This window comes from Pempheris klunzingeri, chromosome 10 (genome assembly GCF_042242105.1).
Source record: "Pempheris klunzingeri isolate RE-2024b chromosome 10, fPemKlu1.hap1, whole genome shotgun sequence".
In the NCBI taxonomy this organism is placed as follows: Eukaryota; Metazoa; Chordata; class Actinopteri; order Acropomatiformes; family Pempheridae; genus Pempheris; species Pempheris klunzingeri.
Genome location: NC_092021.1, coordinates 2,960,445 through 2,977,565, shown reverse-complemented (window position 1 = coordinate 2,977,565; position 17,121 = coordinate 2,960,445). Strand labels below are relative to the sequence as shown.

Below are 17,121 nucleotides of genomic sequence, written 5' to 3'. Positions count from 1 at the left end.
GAGAGAGGAGCTCTCTCTGGAGGCTGAGACAGGAGGCTGGAAGGCCTTGGCGATGTCGGCTCAGTTCACTCGGCACCGTGGTTCAGGAACTGGAAGGTTCTGGTGGATCAGGATGTGCTGGTGGTCAAAGCATAAATGTATAAACATAAAAATTTATTAACATAAACGTGTCTGCAAATTTCCTATTTCCTAACATTCCATCCTGTTTAGCATGAATTTTAGCCGTAGCATAATAAGTCACTTCCTCACATCAGTATAATACATCTTCTCTCGATTTTCAGTATTAACGTCACATTGAACTTAAAATGCATAGTCAAATTGGAATCTGAAATAGTAGAAAAACAGGAGAGACATGAGTAACAACAAAACAAACATACGTACATTACAGAATAGTGTATGCAGAATTAAATTTCAGAATAGTCATGAGGATCAGACATGGGAGGTGCAGTGGGGACAGGTTCATATTTAGCTGCAGGAGACATGAAAAACAATTGTGTGGAAACCTGGGTTGAGACCAAACGCAGCATCATATCTCTCAGGCAGGGCAGAATGCAGGATGTGAATAAACGGAAGAGCAATAATACTACGAGAACAGGCGTCAGAATTTTAAGGAGCACTTGTTGCCAGGGGCCAGAAGTCAGCCAAGCCAGGAAGTCACCTTTTGCCACATGATCCCCATCAATCCCATCACACAGAGCAGTCAGATTTGCAATTGCCTGGTGTATCATACCTCCGTCTGCGTCATTAGCTGGAATAAAAGAACAACATGCCGCGCCCACAATAGTGCAGACACCGCCCGCTGACGCTGTCAGCTGATCTAACACTAGGCGGTCCTGCAACTCCATCAGTCTCAGCGCCTGCAGCTCTTCACGCACTCCAGTCCAAACCTTGAGTGACAGATTAGCAAAAGATCCCAACCTGTAGTCCAATGTTTCTACCCGCAGCATCACCTTACCAACACCAAGCCATGGGAAAAGTGATAAAACGACCTTCTGGCCGTCAGACCACAACTTATGGTCAGGTGGGACGTCAGTTCCCCAAACTCATTCACAAGAGGACGTGGAATGACGTGGATTTCTTACTGCCAGTGGCATTCTAGTGCAAATGTAGCAGTTGGTCAGATTCTTGCTCCTGGCAACGTACGAGGCATATTTGTACCACAGATTGACTTGGAACGAGTTATTGTATTGGTCAAAAGTAAAATGAGTCTGCAGGGAAGAAGCAAAGTTCCTTTTGTATCTGTTTACAGGGAGTTCCAGTGTCAGTAAGGGAAACACAACTGTGACTAAAACCAGGAGGACAAACAGCTTCATTTTGATGAAATCAACTATCATTGACATAAGTGTTAGACACCTGTTGGTTCCTTTACAGACGTTGAGAGAAGCTACTCACTATAAGGGCTGGAGGTATTGAAATTTCTTGTTTTATTATTATTATTGAGCTTGCCTGGTTTCCCTGTCTTCCTACAAGAATCAAACTCTAACTAACTGACCTCAACTAGTCTTCGTCGGCGTTCCCGGGCTCACCAGGGGTCCCCCCGGGATTACCGCACAGGAAAACAATAAAGTGGTGCTGTCTTTCCAACACCAGCAGGCTTTCTCAACCAGGCATGCTCCCTTTTTTTTTTTTCAGTCAAACAAGCACTACTTTAGTTTTCAGTAATTTCCTGATTGATGTCTGGGAAGTGCTGAATTTTACAGTGTGTGACGTGAATCCAGGAAGGTCTCTCTGCAATCTTAACTGCCGTAGGAGTAGATATGATTACCTGGAATGGTCCAAGCCAGCGTTCCTCCCTCCACACCCTGCTCCCTCTCCTCCTTGCAGGGGCGGTTGGTGGGAAACTCCGGTGCGCTGACTTCTCACTGTTCAAGGCCTTCTCGAACTCTTCTTTATCTCAGGAACGCAAGCACAGTCTGATACATCCTACACCAACACACATCTCTTTGGTCTGTATAAAGGTCACAGCAACTATCACACAGTCCTGCATCAGGCTAAAACTTCATGATAATAAAGCATAAATGTATTAACATAAAAATGTATTAACATAAACGTGTCTGCAAATTTCCTATTTCCTAACAGACTCAATAACTGATTAAACACACCCAAAACAAAATAACATTTTTAATAAACATCCTTAAAAAACCCATACCTGCTACGCCGGCGCCTCACACGCCGCAGGAAATCAATTCCCCCATAAAACTGTGTGGCCACACACAAATCACGGCTGAAGCCTGGTGTCTCTCTGGCCTCACGCCGGCAATCATCCACACCTGCCCACTCACCTAACTTGCTTTATTGTTTCCTGCCCCAATCAGAGGCAGACAGCAGAGGACCAACAGGTGCCACTGGTTACAAATAGGAAAAGAACAGGACAATATAAACAATATAGAACTCTTTAACAACAGTATGTACAATAGAGGTAGGTGTAGTGCAGAACAAAAATGTTGCAAATGTGCAGGGGTGTGGAACTATTGCACAGTGGATCCTGAGACTGAGGCTAGTGCGAGTTCATCAGGGTGACGGCCTGGAGGAAGAAACTGTCTCTGTGTCTGGTGGTTTGGGTGTACAGTGATCTGTAGCGCCTACCAGACGGGAGGAGTTTAAAGAGTTTATGTGCGGAGTGTGAGGGGTCTGCAGAGATGTTACCTGCCCTCCTCCTGACCCTGGACAGGTACAAGTCCTGGATGGAGGGCAGATCGGCCCCAGTTATCCTCTCTGCAGACCTGATTGTCCTTTGCAGTCTTTCATCAAAACCTGTTTGCTTCATGTTTGCTCCTTTCCCACTTGAGTTGTCTGGGCACACTCTGAGCAGAGACTTGCCTGCATCAAAGGCTTATCCAACATTCCGGAACATGACTTGTCAAAGTGATGACACATCAAAGGACCTTCTGTGAAAAGTCTCATCAGGCACCAAGGGCCCAATCTCTGGATAGCGCTTATCCTTAAGGGTCACGGGAGAGCTCCCAGTTGACATTGGGCAAGAGGTGGGGTAAAACCCTGGACTCCTCAACAGTCAATCACAGGGTCAATACATAGACACAGACAACCACTCACGCTCACACTCACCAGCTGAGAACAGCAGGCGGCTGGAGAAGCTGGTTAATAAGGCTGGCTCAGAGCTGGATACAAGTCTGGATTCACTGGGGATGGTGGTGGAGGGACGCACACAGTGCAAGCTGCAGGACATCATGGACAATGTCAGCCATTGCATTCCTAAGAATGGGATAGATGGAAGACAGACAGAGAAAAGAGAATCATAATGCCTCAGTCATCATCTGTAATGAGGACTGGATAGATGGATGTATGGCTGGATGGAGGGACGGACATATGGATTGGCAGACAGATACCATTTTGATTTAATGACACACAGCACAACTGTGGTGTAAGGGCTTTTTGTGCTAAACATTAATTTGTTGGAGATGCTGGGGATTGAACCCAGGACCTTGTACATGCAAAGCACACACTCTACCACTGAGCTACATCCCCTCTCGTTTTGAGTATTTCAACTGCTCAATGAGTGTCTTCCTACCTCTATGGCTAGTCATGATAGGGTAGGGTGAGGAAGTTGTGTATGAAAGAAAATTGACAGTAGTTGTACACTAAGTTGTCAGCTTATTGCATGCACCAAACCAAAAATAGAGGCCTGGGGGTGTTATAAATGCAGCAATGTCACGAGCTCGTTTTGATAAAGGTACTTGCCAGTAACCTTTTAACAGATCAAACTTACTGACCCATTTCGCTGTGCCAACCTGATCCACACAATCCTCCATACGAGGAAGTGGATAGGAGTCTGGTTTGGTGATTTTATTTACTTTGCGAAAATCTGTAGAGGGTCTGAATGTTTGATCTGGCTTTCCAACCAACATGCACGGGGAAGCCCAGCTAGAACAGGATGGCTCTGCAATGTTGTGCTCCAACATATATTTCACCTCCGACTCAAGCTGAGTGCGTTTTTCCTGAGAAACCCGGTAAAACCTCTGGCGAACTGGCTCAGCATCTCCCACGTCAATATCGTGCTCTATCAGATGGGTTCGTGAGGGAGTGTCTGAGAACAGAGAAGGAAATTCCAAAATGAGGTCAGACGACTCTTTCCTTTCAGACTCTGACAAATGACCCAACAATTTATCCAAGTTACTCAGTGATTCTGAATTTTTAAGTCTGCCTTGCATCACCCCATCATTAGGATCACTTATTGTGCCTTTCCCAACTTCTGCCACCAAAGAGGAACAAGACACCGTACCCAACGAAACTCCCAGAGCCGCTGACTTAATTCCTCCTTCACTGGAACGAGGAAAATATGGTTTTAACCTATTAACATGGCACAACTGAGTAGTCTTTCGTCTGTCAAGTGTGGAAACCAGATAATTCAAATCTGACACCTGTTTTACCACAGAATAAGGACCTGAAAACCTTGCCTGAAAAGGTGACCCCACCACAGGGAGGTTAACGAGGACTTGATCCCCTGGACAAAAAACATGCACTTCAGTTCGGCGATCATACAAGCGCTTCATTTATCCAGATTGGTTTTAGCCAATACACCTGCTTCATATAACCGTCTCTTGAACTCATTCACATAGTCAGTTAGATCTGAAGGAGGGGAAATTTTCTTCCAGTCAGCCTGTAGCACTGCCAAAGGACCACAAACGGTGTGACCAAACACCAGGTCATTTGGGCTAAAACCCGTACTCTCCTGAGTGACCTCTCGAGCTGCTAGCATTAGTCAAGGCAGTCCTCCTTCCCAATCACGACCAAGCTCAGTACAATAAGAGCGCAAAAGGGACTTCAAAGTTTGATGGAACCGCTCAATAGCTCCCTGGCTTTCTGGATGATAAGCAGTTGATTGGACATGTTTAATATGAAGTCTTTTCAACATATCTGCAAACATCTTTGAGGTGAAATTTGTTCCTTGATCACTCTGGACAACCTTGGGAATACCAAAAACAGAAATGAACTGCGTCAAAGCTTTCATTATAGACTTGGTGGTTATGTTGCGCAAAGGAAAAACTGCAGGATATCTGGTTGTTTGACATATCACTGTAAACAGATACAGACTACCAGATTTGGATTTCAGCAGTGGGCCAACACAGTCAATTAACAAATGCTCAAATGGCTGAGTAGTTACTGCTATGGGCTGCAAAGGAGCTGGCTTGATTCGGTTTTCCTGTGAGCTGACAAGTGTGAAGTGTGAAGTGTAAAAGTACCGTAAGATCTTATCATAGGTTTTTTTAACCCCCACATGTCCAGCTACCATGTCGTGAGCAATTTTCAAAATACCACCCCTTAACTTGGTAGGAACAACAATCTGGAAAATGGCATCACCCAGAAATCTATCATTCTGAGGTAACCATTTTCTCACCAACATGCCGTCATCAAGGAAGTAACCATGTGCCACGCTTTCCAAGTCCTCCACTGGGTGTACCTGCTGAAACAGTTCAGACAAGGCACAATCCTCTTTCTGCCCCTGTATTAAATCAGCAGAACAGAAAAGGGAAAGTCAGGTAAGGGAAACTGAACATTTGGAGCAGTTTTTTTAACTTTGTTTTCCAATTTCTTTTTGTTCAGTGACTGAGCCCTAGTGACAACACATACTGGGAAACCTAGCTTGTCATTCTTATACTTAGCCTGAATCCCAGAAGTAGTAGTAATTACTGGGGAGGGAGATGATTCCAAGAAGGGACCATCAGCTAGATCATTCCCCAGAATTACCTGCACTCCTCGTACTGGCAGGGCAGGACGCACTGCCAGAGCCACTTCTCCTTTCACCTGATCTGAAAAAAGAAGCACTTTATGTAAAGGTACAGGGAACACAGTCAAACCGACACCTCTGACCAAGATACTGTCCCCTGTAGCAAGAGGTGGGGCAAAAGGTGGGGTAAAACCCTGGACTCCTCAACAGTCAATCACAGGGTCAATACATAGACACAGACAACCACTCACGCTCACACTCACCAGCTGAGAACAGCAGGCGGCTGGAGAAGCTGGTTAATAAGTCTGGCTCAGAGCTGGATACAAGTCTGGATTCACTGAGGATGGTGGTGGAGGGACGCACACAGTGCAAGCTGCAGGACATCATGGACAATGTCAACCGTTGCATTCCTAAGAATGGGATAGATGGAAGACAGACAGAGAAAAGAGAATCATAATGCCTCAGTCATCATCTGTAATGAGAATTAGAATCAACTTTATTGGCCAAGTTTGAACAGGCAAACAAGGAATTTGACTCTGTGAAACTTGACTGTATGTACAGTGAGGAGAAAAATAGAAATAAACTAGTGATGGGCAAATGATACCGAGGCTTTGGAGCTTGTGTCACTCTTCCTGAAGCGGAGTGATTCGAAAAGCTGTGTAGGAGCTTGTATCAAAACACCAGTGTCACGTGACCGATGACGTTCGAAGCTTTGAACGCATCACTGTTTGGCTTCGCGCTTCATTGCTTCAGAATGTTTCGAAGCTTTTCATTGGCTCATAGTCTTTCAGTGTGTGTCATTGGCTCATGGTTTCAATGCATTCTGAGCCAATGACAGCTTGACAGGTTTGACAGATTTGAGTGGTTTGGTGCCATACCAGCTATATAAGATGCATCATTATGCTTCAAAATGGGGTTGTGAGGAGATTTGGAGAGTGAGAGTGAGAGTATTTTGGCAAGTTTCATGGCGAGTACCACCAATAAGCGACATTCTAAAGTTTGGGATCATTTTGATCTCATACCACCAAATAAGGTATAATGCAGTTTATGGCATACATTTTATGTTTCCATAATTGAATTGTATTTTTAATTTTTAAATGGGTCTAAAAATTACAATTGCTTGTAGGTGTGGTGTTTGCTGTGCACACAAGAGTTGTCTTACAGCAACAACACATCATCTATGCTGAGACACTTGCGTGCCAGGCATGATGACAATCATACCCAGCAAACCAGTGACCCTGTCAACACTGGAAATCCTGACAGGAAGCTAAATATATTTGTATATATACTGTATATATGTATGTGTGTGTGTCTATTTATTGTAGATGTTGTGTATCATATTCATATAGCAACCTTTCTCCCACACAGTGTCCAGAAAACAGAAGCTGGATGAGGCCTTGGTGGACATGATAGTTAAAGATGGTCAGCCTTTTTCTGTCGTTGAGGATGAAGGGTTCAAAAATGTCATTAAAATCCTGGACCCATCATACTCCATTCCAAGCTGCAAAACTGTAAAGGCAATGGTGGAAGCAAGGTACACTGTAACCAAAGAGAAGGCCTTGGCCGAAATGAAACAGACTTCAGCTGTTAGTCAACATGGATGCATACCTTGGTGTCACTTGCCATTATGTGTCAGACAGCCTAGATCTGGCTACTGTGCTTTTAGGGGTGCAGTATTTTCCTTTGACCCACACAGCAGCTAATATTTCAGATGCAATTGCAAATTTGATGAGAGTGGGGAATCACTGAAAAGGTCTGTGGGATGGTTACTGATGGAGCTCACAATATTGTGGCAAGTGTTACGCAGTTAAATGTTAGACATATTTATTGCTTTGCCCACATGCTGAATCTCATTGTCAAAAAATCACTCTGTCAGACTTCTGAGCTGGAAAACATGCGCAGTAGGGCCCGCACAATAGTGGCACACTTCAAGTCCAGTTCAAAAGCAAAGGAAAAGTTGTGCTCTATTCAAGCTAATATGGGCATGCCCCAAAAAAAGCTTGTTCAAGAGGTCGAAACCAGATGGAACAGCACTTATGCCATGCTCCATAGGCTTTATGAGCAGAGAGAACCTTTAGGGGCAGCCCCGGCATCACTTAGCACTGACATAGTGCCTTTCACTGCTGATGACTATGCAGCAATCAACCAGTGCCTGACAGTTTTAAGGCCATTCTATCAGGCAACTGTTGAGCTTTCTGAGGAAAGGAGAGTGTCGGGGTCAAAGGCAATTCCTATAGCCAAAATGCTGAGACATGTAATTTCTGCCGAATGTGCCCAAATGGCTCCTTGTATTGGTGCCATGCTTGCCAACCATATGAAAACAAATTTGAATGAAAAATTCAGTGGCTTGGAAAAGGTGAACTCCCTGTCTGTGGCCACCATCTTGGATCCACGGTTTAAACAGGCTGGCTTTACTAATCAAAGCAATGCTCAGGCTGCTGTAGAAAGGCTGACACGAGAGTGTGCCAGTCGTATTGATGGGTCGGCAGAAGATGTTTCACTGGAGACTGCAACAACATCTGCCAGTGCTGGTGAAGAAAATTACAACTTGTGGGCTTTACTGGACAACTATGTAGAGTCTCAGCACCACACCAGCAGTGTATCTGCCAGCGCTGCAGTGGAGATCCAGAGGTATGCATGTTGATTACTGTTGAAACATCAGTTGTTTTATTCAGTCATTCATTGTCTTACTGTCTTTGTCATAGATATTTGAAAAAACAAATTCTGACAGGAGCAGAGGATCCCCTGAAGTACTGGGTGGCATGAAAGACTTTATATCCTACGCTGTGGAAACTTGCATGCAAGTATCTGTGCATCCCAGCATCATCTGTTCCCTGTGAAAGGATATTTTCCAAAGCTGGGGAGCTGGTCAGCCAGAAGAGGAGCCGACTGAAGCCTGCGACAGTAGAAAAAATTAGATTTCTCTATAAAAACCTGTGAAGACAAATAACTTGTGTGCTTCTGTGAATAATCATTCCAAATTAACCATACAAGTCCCCGAATGACAAACCATTATCTTTAAAGGTTTTCCTTAAAAACACTTCACACAAAAAAAACAATGTTTCTGAATTCAAACACCATGATCATTTGCAAAGTAGGAAGGATCTCTAATCCTGTTAGGGACTTTTAGTACAGTTTTTAAATAAAGCTCAAAGTTTTAATAAACCCTTAACCAACATTTAACCCTTAATATAATTTGCATTTATTCTTTGGGTTCATCTGAAATGTGTTTTAGAGTATGGGGGAGAGCATCTGCATATTTTATTGTAATGACGATATAATCATTATTTGGTATGAATGAACAAAACACTTGAATGACCACACAGACTTTTCTGAACTTTTATTGCTGTCATGGGATTGAAACAGTGCGAGTGCTTCAGTCGTGCTCTTTAGAGGTTGCTATGACTTCAGTTGTCCACCAGATGTCACCGTCACTCAAGTCTTGAAGCTTTGAATCTTTTTCGGCACAATTGTTAGGAAAGCCTCAGTGCTTCATGGGGCTTCACTTGCCCACCACTATATAATAGTATAATATAGATCAGGGGTCACCAACACGGTGACCGCGGGCACCAGGTCGCCTCCAAGGACCACATGAGTCGCCCCCCAGCAGGCCTGTTCTAAAAATAGCACAACTCACCAGTGAGCTGCGTCTAAAATTAATTTTTTTTCTGTTGCTATTCTTTTTTTAATCACACTTGTATTTATATAGATTTGAGAATGACAATATCTTAAAAATAAAAGAATTAGTTTAGATAGTTTTAGGTGACCTCTGACCTCTTCGAGTTCAAAGGTCAAGTATTGTGCTCATGTCTAAACTTTGGCGCTCGTGGAGAGTAAGCTAGCGAGCGCAGCGAAGATGAAGGAGCTGAATGCGGTTTCTAACCCAAAAAACATGGCAGAAAAAAGAAAGTAAACTCAGCATTTTCACAGTGAATGAGAGGAAGAGTTTTTTTTTACTGCTGTGAAAGAAAACTACGTGTGTCTCATTTGTGGGGCGACGACAAAGCGGCACAATGTGGAGAGACGCTTCACTACGGGTCACAAAGCTAGCATGCTAACTAGCATGCTAACTTCCCACCGGGAAGAGTCGAAGGCAGCTTTGGGTAAGCAGCAGCAGTTTAGAGCAACACATTTTCTGATAAAGAGGAAGAAGGAGGCATTTCAGACGGAGAAGTTATCAAAGAAGCAATGATGCTAACTGCTATCGGTGACTGTCACTGAAACAGAGCTGCTGCATCGGAGAACAGCATGTGGACCAAACCACTGTGAGGAATAGGGGGATCATAATTTTTCAACAATTAAGAAACGCTTTGTTTTACGTTTATTATTAGCACCGCGTGTGTTGTGCTTTTTATTGAACATAACTATATTATTCCAAATTATTTATGTGTTTCCAATGATTTTTGGGGGGGACAACTTAATGGAAAGGGGGGGCACGTCCCCTGTGTCCAACTGGGGGCTAATAGAAATGAAATGTGTAATATTGATATTATCTGTTTCCCACTTTAAGTCATTGTTGATAAATACTGTGAGAAATCACTAATGTGATCAGTGTCTTCACATAGATGAGTATCATTAATAATAATATATAACTAAAGGCAAACTGAGCAAATTTGTTATTTCAGAGGAGTGTGACAAACTGGTAGCCCTTCGTATGACTCAGTACCCATGAAGTAGCTCTCAGTTTCAAAAAGGTTGGTGACCCCTGATATAGACCATCTATGGACTCCGCTTCCATCCATCCATGGTTATCCTTCAGGGTCGCAGGGGGGCTGGAGTGCACCCTGGACTGGTTGCTAGTCAGTCAACACACATAAACAGTCACACTTGTATTCACACCTACAGGAAATGTAGATCCACCGATTAACCTGATGTTTTTGGACTGTGAAGGAGAAGATGCAAGACTCAAACCTGGAGCCTTCTCTCTGTGAGGCAACAGTGCTAACCTCTACACCACCGCGCACCCTGGACTCAACTTGTTTAGTCTGATTTCCAACATTTCCCAGAATAACAACCCTCAAAGAAAGAATTTCTCGGCAAGCGCACATGTGGCAGCATGTTACGCAAACACGGACGAGGCAGAGTTGATACAGTTTAATGATTTAATGAATGAAACTGGAGATATATAAGCTTACAGAGTCATGAAGCAGCCAAGGGTGAAAACTAGGAGAGCAGTGAAAAACAGGCACAACAGGCAGGCAGGGAAGTTAGAAGTGGTGGGTGGATGGATGGGGAAGTCAGGTGACAGGAAGAGGAGGGAGAGTCCTGAGGGCCTCTGGTGGACAGGTGGAGGATGGCAGGGAGGAGGGGGGAGGGGGGAGGGGGCAGCTGCTGGAGATGGGGACTGAGAGCAATGCAGAGGGTTGAGGATGAGAGTGTGACATACCAGATAAAGTGCTTTTGATGCACAAATGGTATGAAATGATGCACAAGTCATATATTGAGATCCTAAACTACAAAACCTAATGTTCACACTTGGCTTGAGTTATGCTGTCAGCACTGAAAAACCAAAGTTCATGTCCATTGTATTGAGGCAGAGGTGGAAATCTCTGAGTAGAGAGGAGTAGGTATCAAAAGTAAACTTCTCAGTTTAACTAGTCAGACTGAGTGGTCTTTTGTGTACGATTTCACTGTTTCAGTCTGAGGAAAAGTCACAGATCTGTACCACTACCATTTATCTGTCTCTGAAAGACTCTTATTGGCTTCACATATAGATGTATTACACAATTTGTGCTATTAGTGCTATTTTGAAATGAACAAATATCTTGTGTGGACAGGCTCCAAGACAAAATCCATCCATACATTCAATGTGATTTCTTTCTTCATCAGATTTAACTACACTAAAGTTATATTCAGCTAACTTACACTAAACTGGTTGATTCAGGCTTTGGTGCAGTGTAACTAAAGCATGAGAGGATGCATCAAATAAAACCTTCTGTGGTCTTCTTTGAATTCTTTTTGGCAATTGTAAACATTTCCACTAAAATTTGATTTTATTAGTTATTTACACTAAATGTATTAAACTGAGACATGCAGGGAACTATGAACTATTTACCCATTAGAGGCAGATGGAGGTCAACTCATTTTCTAGCATGTAGTGCAGCCTAAATGGCACTACAGCAGTACATCAGTCATGTGTTCTCTACCAAAGGGGCATCCAAGAGGGCACTTCTGCAGTGTTTTATTCAAACATGGAGTCCACCAGTGCTCACATATAGACCTGATCTTCCTCACAGGTTACAGGTGAGATGTGACTGTAAACTCACATGTGGACAGAATGGACGGGCAGGATTCCACGGTTGCTATGTTTTGTCTCCAGGTGCATCATTTTCATAAAATCACCGTTTAAACATACACAAACTCTCAAACAGTCACTAAAAGTTCTGGCAAGTTTTACTTGAGGATTTCTGTAAAGTTATCACTTCCACCGAGGACTTCTTTTATCCTGACAAGTATTCAAGACTCAAACAGACGAACGAACTAAAGAGACACTACCGACCTGCGACATGGAAAATGTAAGCTATGAACATTTTGGACTTTTCTATGTGTTTGCACTGATACATGGCTAACAGGCTCTGACATGAACAGACCCACAGACATGGAGAATACACAGTTTGCAAAGGTTCGTTGTGGTTTAAGTCTCACTGTGATATGTTTGGAAGAGTTTGATCAATAAAGTTGAGAAGATATACACTTTATTTATCAAGAATAAATCACATTATCAGGTAAAGGTAAGAGGTAAAAAACATTTTGTTCCAACTTTAAGGGCAACAGTGTATATAACAGGCCTATATGTCATATTGTAGAAGGATTTGAAGAAAAGCTGATGTGAATATTCACTTAGCTCCTCTGAAATGGCTAAAAGAGATTTTATTTTTTCTCATCAGTAGAATAAATCCAAGATAAATTCAAACATTCATTCATTAAACATTATAGCCTGTATTTTAAGCAAAATATCTTAAAAATAAATGTGACAAAGGGAAGATCAGGTCTATTTTCTATCACATATTCACAAATGAAACTGAGATGCAGACACAGGTGCAGATTTACAACTTCCATTATATCTTTCATGTGTTTTTGTGCTGGTTTTCACTCACGCTGTGAAATAAATTGACACATTTTGCTGTTTCTCTGCATCTCCCTTTCTTTTCAAATGTTTCTATGTTGTTTTCAAAACTGTCAAATTTAAAATTGCTCTGCTGGTAAAAGAGAAATCTTCATGGAGCTTATTACAATTTTCATGTGTTCATGTTTTTCTGCATCTCAGTTTCTTTTCAAATGGTTTAATTTTCTTAAGAGAAAATGTATCAAATTTAAAATTGCTTTATTAGCAAAACTGTATTCCACTGATGTACGTCAGCTTGATTTTATCCTGACACTTTATTCTTTATAATATACTTAGACTTACATTGAGGCAGAATTATTTTTTAATTGATCTTGTCTTATTATTATTTAATAATATTTGGTAAACAGAATGGACGGGCAGGATTCCACGGTTGCTATGTTTTGTCTCCAGGTGCATCATTTTCATAAAATCACCATTTAAACATACACAAACTTTCAAACAGTCACAAAAAGTTCTGGCAAGTTTTACTTTCTATGTAGTTTTCAAAAACGAATTAATTACTAATTAAAAATGACTACTGGTAAAAGAGAAATCTTTATTGAGTTTATTACAACTTCCATGTGTTGTTCTGCTGGTTTTCACTCACGATGTGATATAAACTGTCATGTTTTGCTGTTTCTCTGCATCTCAGTCTTTTCAAGTTACTACATTTTTGTAAAAACAAAATGTCAGATTTAAAATTGGTTTATTGACAGGACTGTATTTCACAGATGTGCACCTGGCTTTTTCTTCTAGAGTTGAATTTATGTCTCATCTCTGATCTCTGAGATTCCTGTCAGTGTGTAATGATCAGCCTGTCTGCAATGACACGACTGCAGTTACTGTATTCTAGTTACTGTATTTTAGCACTTAATACCTCTACCTAGAGGTACCTATATTTTATTCTATATATTTATTGTGGCTTAAACTGGGACCTGAGAGTGTAATTTCGTACCACCCCATGTGTAAATGTTTGTTGGTATGACAAATAAAGTTCCTTGAATCCTTGACTCCTTCTTCCACTAAAGGTCTAATAATAAGTTCTTTCATTATTACTGTTGCTATAATGTGTTATTTTAATAAAACATGTTGGTTGTGACTGTATTTCAGAGATGTGTACATGGCTGATTTTACACCTTATTCTGTTCAATGCTTTGGTTTAACACAAGTTACCAAAAAGCAGAAAGAAGCTGTGACAAGTCAAAATGTCTGCCGCGAATACAGTCTATGGGACTTTAACTGTGTTTGTGAAACGTCGATCTAACATGAGGCTATATTGTTGCAGTGTGACAGCCACAGTGAAAAGAGAAGATCTGAGCGGCAGGCAGCAAGAGCGACGCAGCCTGGAGTCCACAGCACATGCCGGTGCTGTAGAGACTGCCAGGTAAGGCATTTGATTTCCATGTTTTCTATGTTATGAAGGCGTGTGTCTCAAAAATCCTAGAAAATGGATATGATAAAGTTCTTTACATTGGACAAAGTAGTCCTTCACAGTGCATTTGATGTGGATTTCTGTCTTGTGACATTATAAAAGAGTGTTGTTAAGTAAGACGTTTACTGGAGCCTGACATCCTCTCATGTGTTGCTGACCGCCCACAGGTGCCAAGTGTAAAAAGAAAGCGCCAGCCCTCAGCTACTGCGGCCAACCCTTCCAAGAAGAGGAAGAGAACCTCCGTGGCTTGTTCTTCCAAACAGCATGAGCATCCTGAAGTGCTGAACCCGGTTCCCCCTCCTCAGCCCTCCACATTAGAGGACCAAAGGCCGGTTCCCCCTCCTCAGCCCTCCACATTAGAGGACCAAAGGCCGATGTCTCCCATCCCTCCTGACCACCTGCCGATGGTTTCAAGTGTGCCCACTAGCCCCAAGCCCTCCCCTGCTCCACGGTGCGATGACAGCCCACTGAGGATCCACAACCATTCGGTGGAAGAGTACCAGCGGATCTACCACCAAGTTGTCGATGAAATGTTGACGTATGTTTGTGTCAAAACTCAGAACTCTTTCAATCGGATGATTTTCACACTTTAGAGCAGAAGATTTTGGATCACACGTATCGTTATGATTGAATCCTTTTCTCTGTCTCTCACAGGTACAAGAATGGCCAGCCTCGCCCGTACTCCCTTGACCTCGGGCGTCGCATCAAACAAAAGCTGTGGGAGAGACTGAATCGTCCCACACTCACAACTTTTACCAGTGAAGACGGACGTCTGCATGTTGCTGAAGCATACGGGGCTGGAATCTCTCCTCCCCAACATGATATTGATGTTTCACATGAGCCAAAACCTCAGAATCCAAAAAAGCACTAAATCTAACAGCGTTAGAATAATTAGATGATGTGCAATCATCAATAATAAGCAATCAATAAGTATCATTTAGTAGTAGTAGTGTTAGTGTTAGTCATAGTGTTAGTTATAGTTATAGTGTTAGTGGTAGTTTAAGTAGTAGTAGTTTAAGTAATGGTAAGTTGTATGAACTGTGATTTTTGTTTGAATCTGTAAATATTATCTCTAATAAGAAACTCTCTCCTCAGCCTCCACCACCACCACCCGACTCACCAGCCACACCTCTGAATGACCACTTTAAGCCTCTCTCACTCTGTTGCAGATTTAAATGTGACCACCAGCCTGCAGCAGCCACCCACTGTTTCCAGCTTCTGCCAGCAGTTTTTACCCTCCACCTGCTGCCCCTCGCTCCACCTGCAGAACCTGGAAGACATCTATAGACACAACCCACCCTCCATCAATACCATCTTACAGCCACCTTCACACTACAGCAGCTGTCTGCTGATCTAGCCTCCACCTGCATACAGCAGACAAATACTTAAACTGCAACCTCCTCCACCAAACCTGTAGCCACAGCCTCCACCTGCAGATTCTAGCAGAGACATTCAGCCTGAACCTCCACCTTCAGACTCTGCCGGTAATCTGCAGCTGCTGACTCCATCTTCAGATGGAGCCTCAACCAAAAGCCTCCACCTGCTGATTCTGACTAAGAACTGCAGCCAAACCTCCACAACAGCTTCTGCAAATTCTTGCAGAAAGCTGCAACAAGACCCTCCACCTACAACTTCAGTCATCCACCACGATTTCCTCTGTCAATCTGCTGCAAATTGAAACAGCAAAAGCCTCCACCTGTAACTTCTGTGGGACACATGCAGCCACAGCCTCCACCTGCAGAATCTGACAGAAAGTTGCAGCAAAAGCCTCCACCTGTAACCTCAGACGGAAACCTGCAGCCACAGCCTCCACCTGTAACCTCAGACAGACACCTGCAGCCACAGCCTCCACCTGTAACCTCTGCCAGACACATGCAGCCACAGCCTCCACCTGCAGAATCTGACAGAAAGTTGCAGCAAAAGCCTCCACCTGTAACCTCAGACAGACACCTGCAGCCACAGCCTCCACCTGTAACCTCAGACAGACACCTGCAGCCACAGCCTCCACCTGTAACTTCTGCCGGACACATGCAGCCACAGCCTCCACCTGCAGAATCTGACAGAAAGTTGCAGCAAAAGCCTCCACCTGTAACCTCAGACGGAAACCTGCAGCCACAGCCTCCACCTGTAACCTCAGACAGACACCTGCAGCCACAGCCTCCACCTGTAACCTCTGCCAGACACATGCAGCCACAGCCTCCACCTGCAGAATCTGACAGAAAGTTGCAGCAAAAGCCTCCACCTGTAACCTCAGACAGACACCTGCAGCCACAGCCTCCACCTGTAACCTCAGACAGACACCTGCAGCCACAGCCTCCACCTGTAACTTCTGCCGGACACATGCAGCCACAGCCTCCACCTGCAGAATCTGACAGAAAGTTGCAGCAAAAGCCTCCACCTGTAACCTCAGACAGACACCTGCAGCCACAGCCTCCACCTGTAACCTCAGACAGACACCTGCAGCCACAGCCTCCACCTGCAGAATCTGACAGAAAGTTGCAGCAAAAGCCTCCACCTGTAACCTCAGACAGACACCTGCAGCCACAGCCTCCACCTGTAACCTCAGACAGACATCTGCAGCCACAGCCTCCACCTGCAGAATCTGACAGAAAGTTGCAGCTTAAACCTCCACCTGTAACCTCTGCCCAACATCTGCAGCCACAGCCTCCACCTGCAGAATCTGACAAAAAGTTGCAGCTTAACCCTCCACCTGTAACCTCTGCCAGACACATGCAGCCACAGCCTCCACCTGCAGAATCTGACAGAAAGTTGCAGCAAAAGCCTCCACCTGTAACCTCAGACAGACACCTGCAGCCACAGCCTCCACCTGCAGAATCTGACAAAAAGTTGCAGCTTAAACCTCCACCTGTAACCTCAGACAGACACCTGTAGCCACAG

The 17,121-nt window shown here is 43.6% G+C and overlaps 1 non-coding gene across 1 annotated transcript; it reads right to left on the bottom strand.

The window, feature by feature from the left end:
* Positions 1–3,414: 3,414 nt before the first annotated feature.
* trnaa-ugc (transfer RNA alanine (anticodon UGC)) lies at positions 3,415–3,486 on the bottom strand. The gene has a single exon. It is a non-coding gene; the product is annotated as a tRNA-Ala (tRNA).
* Between the last annotated feature and the right edge of the window lie 13,635 nt (positions 3,487–17,121).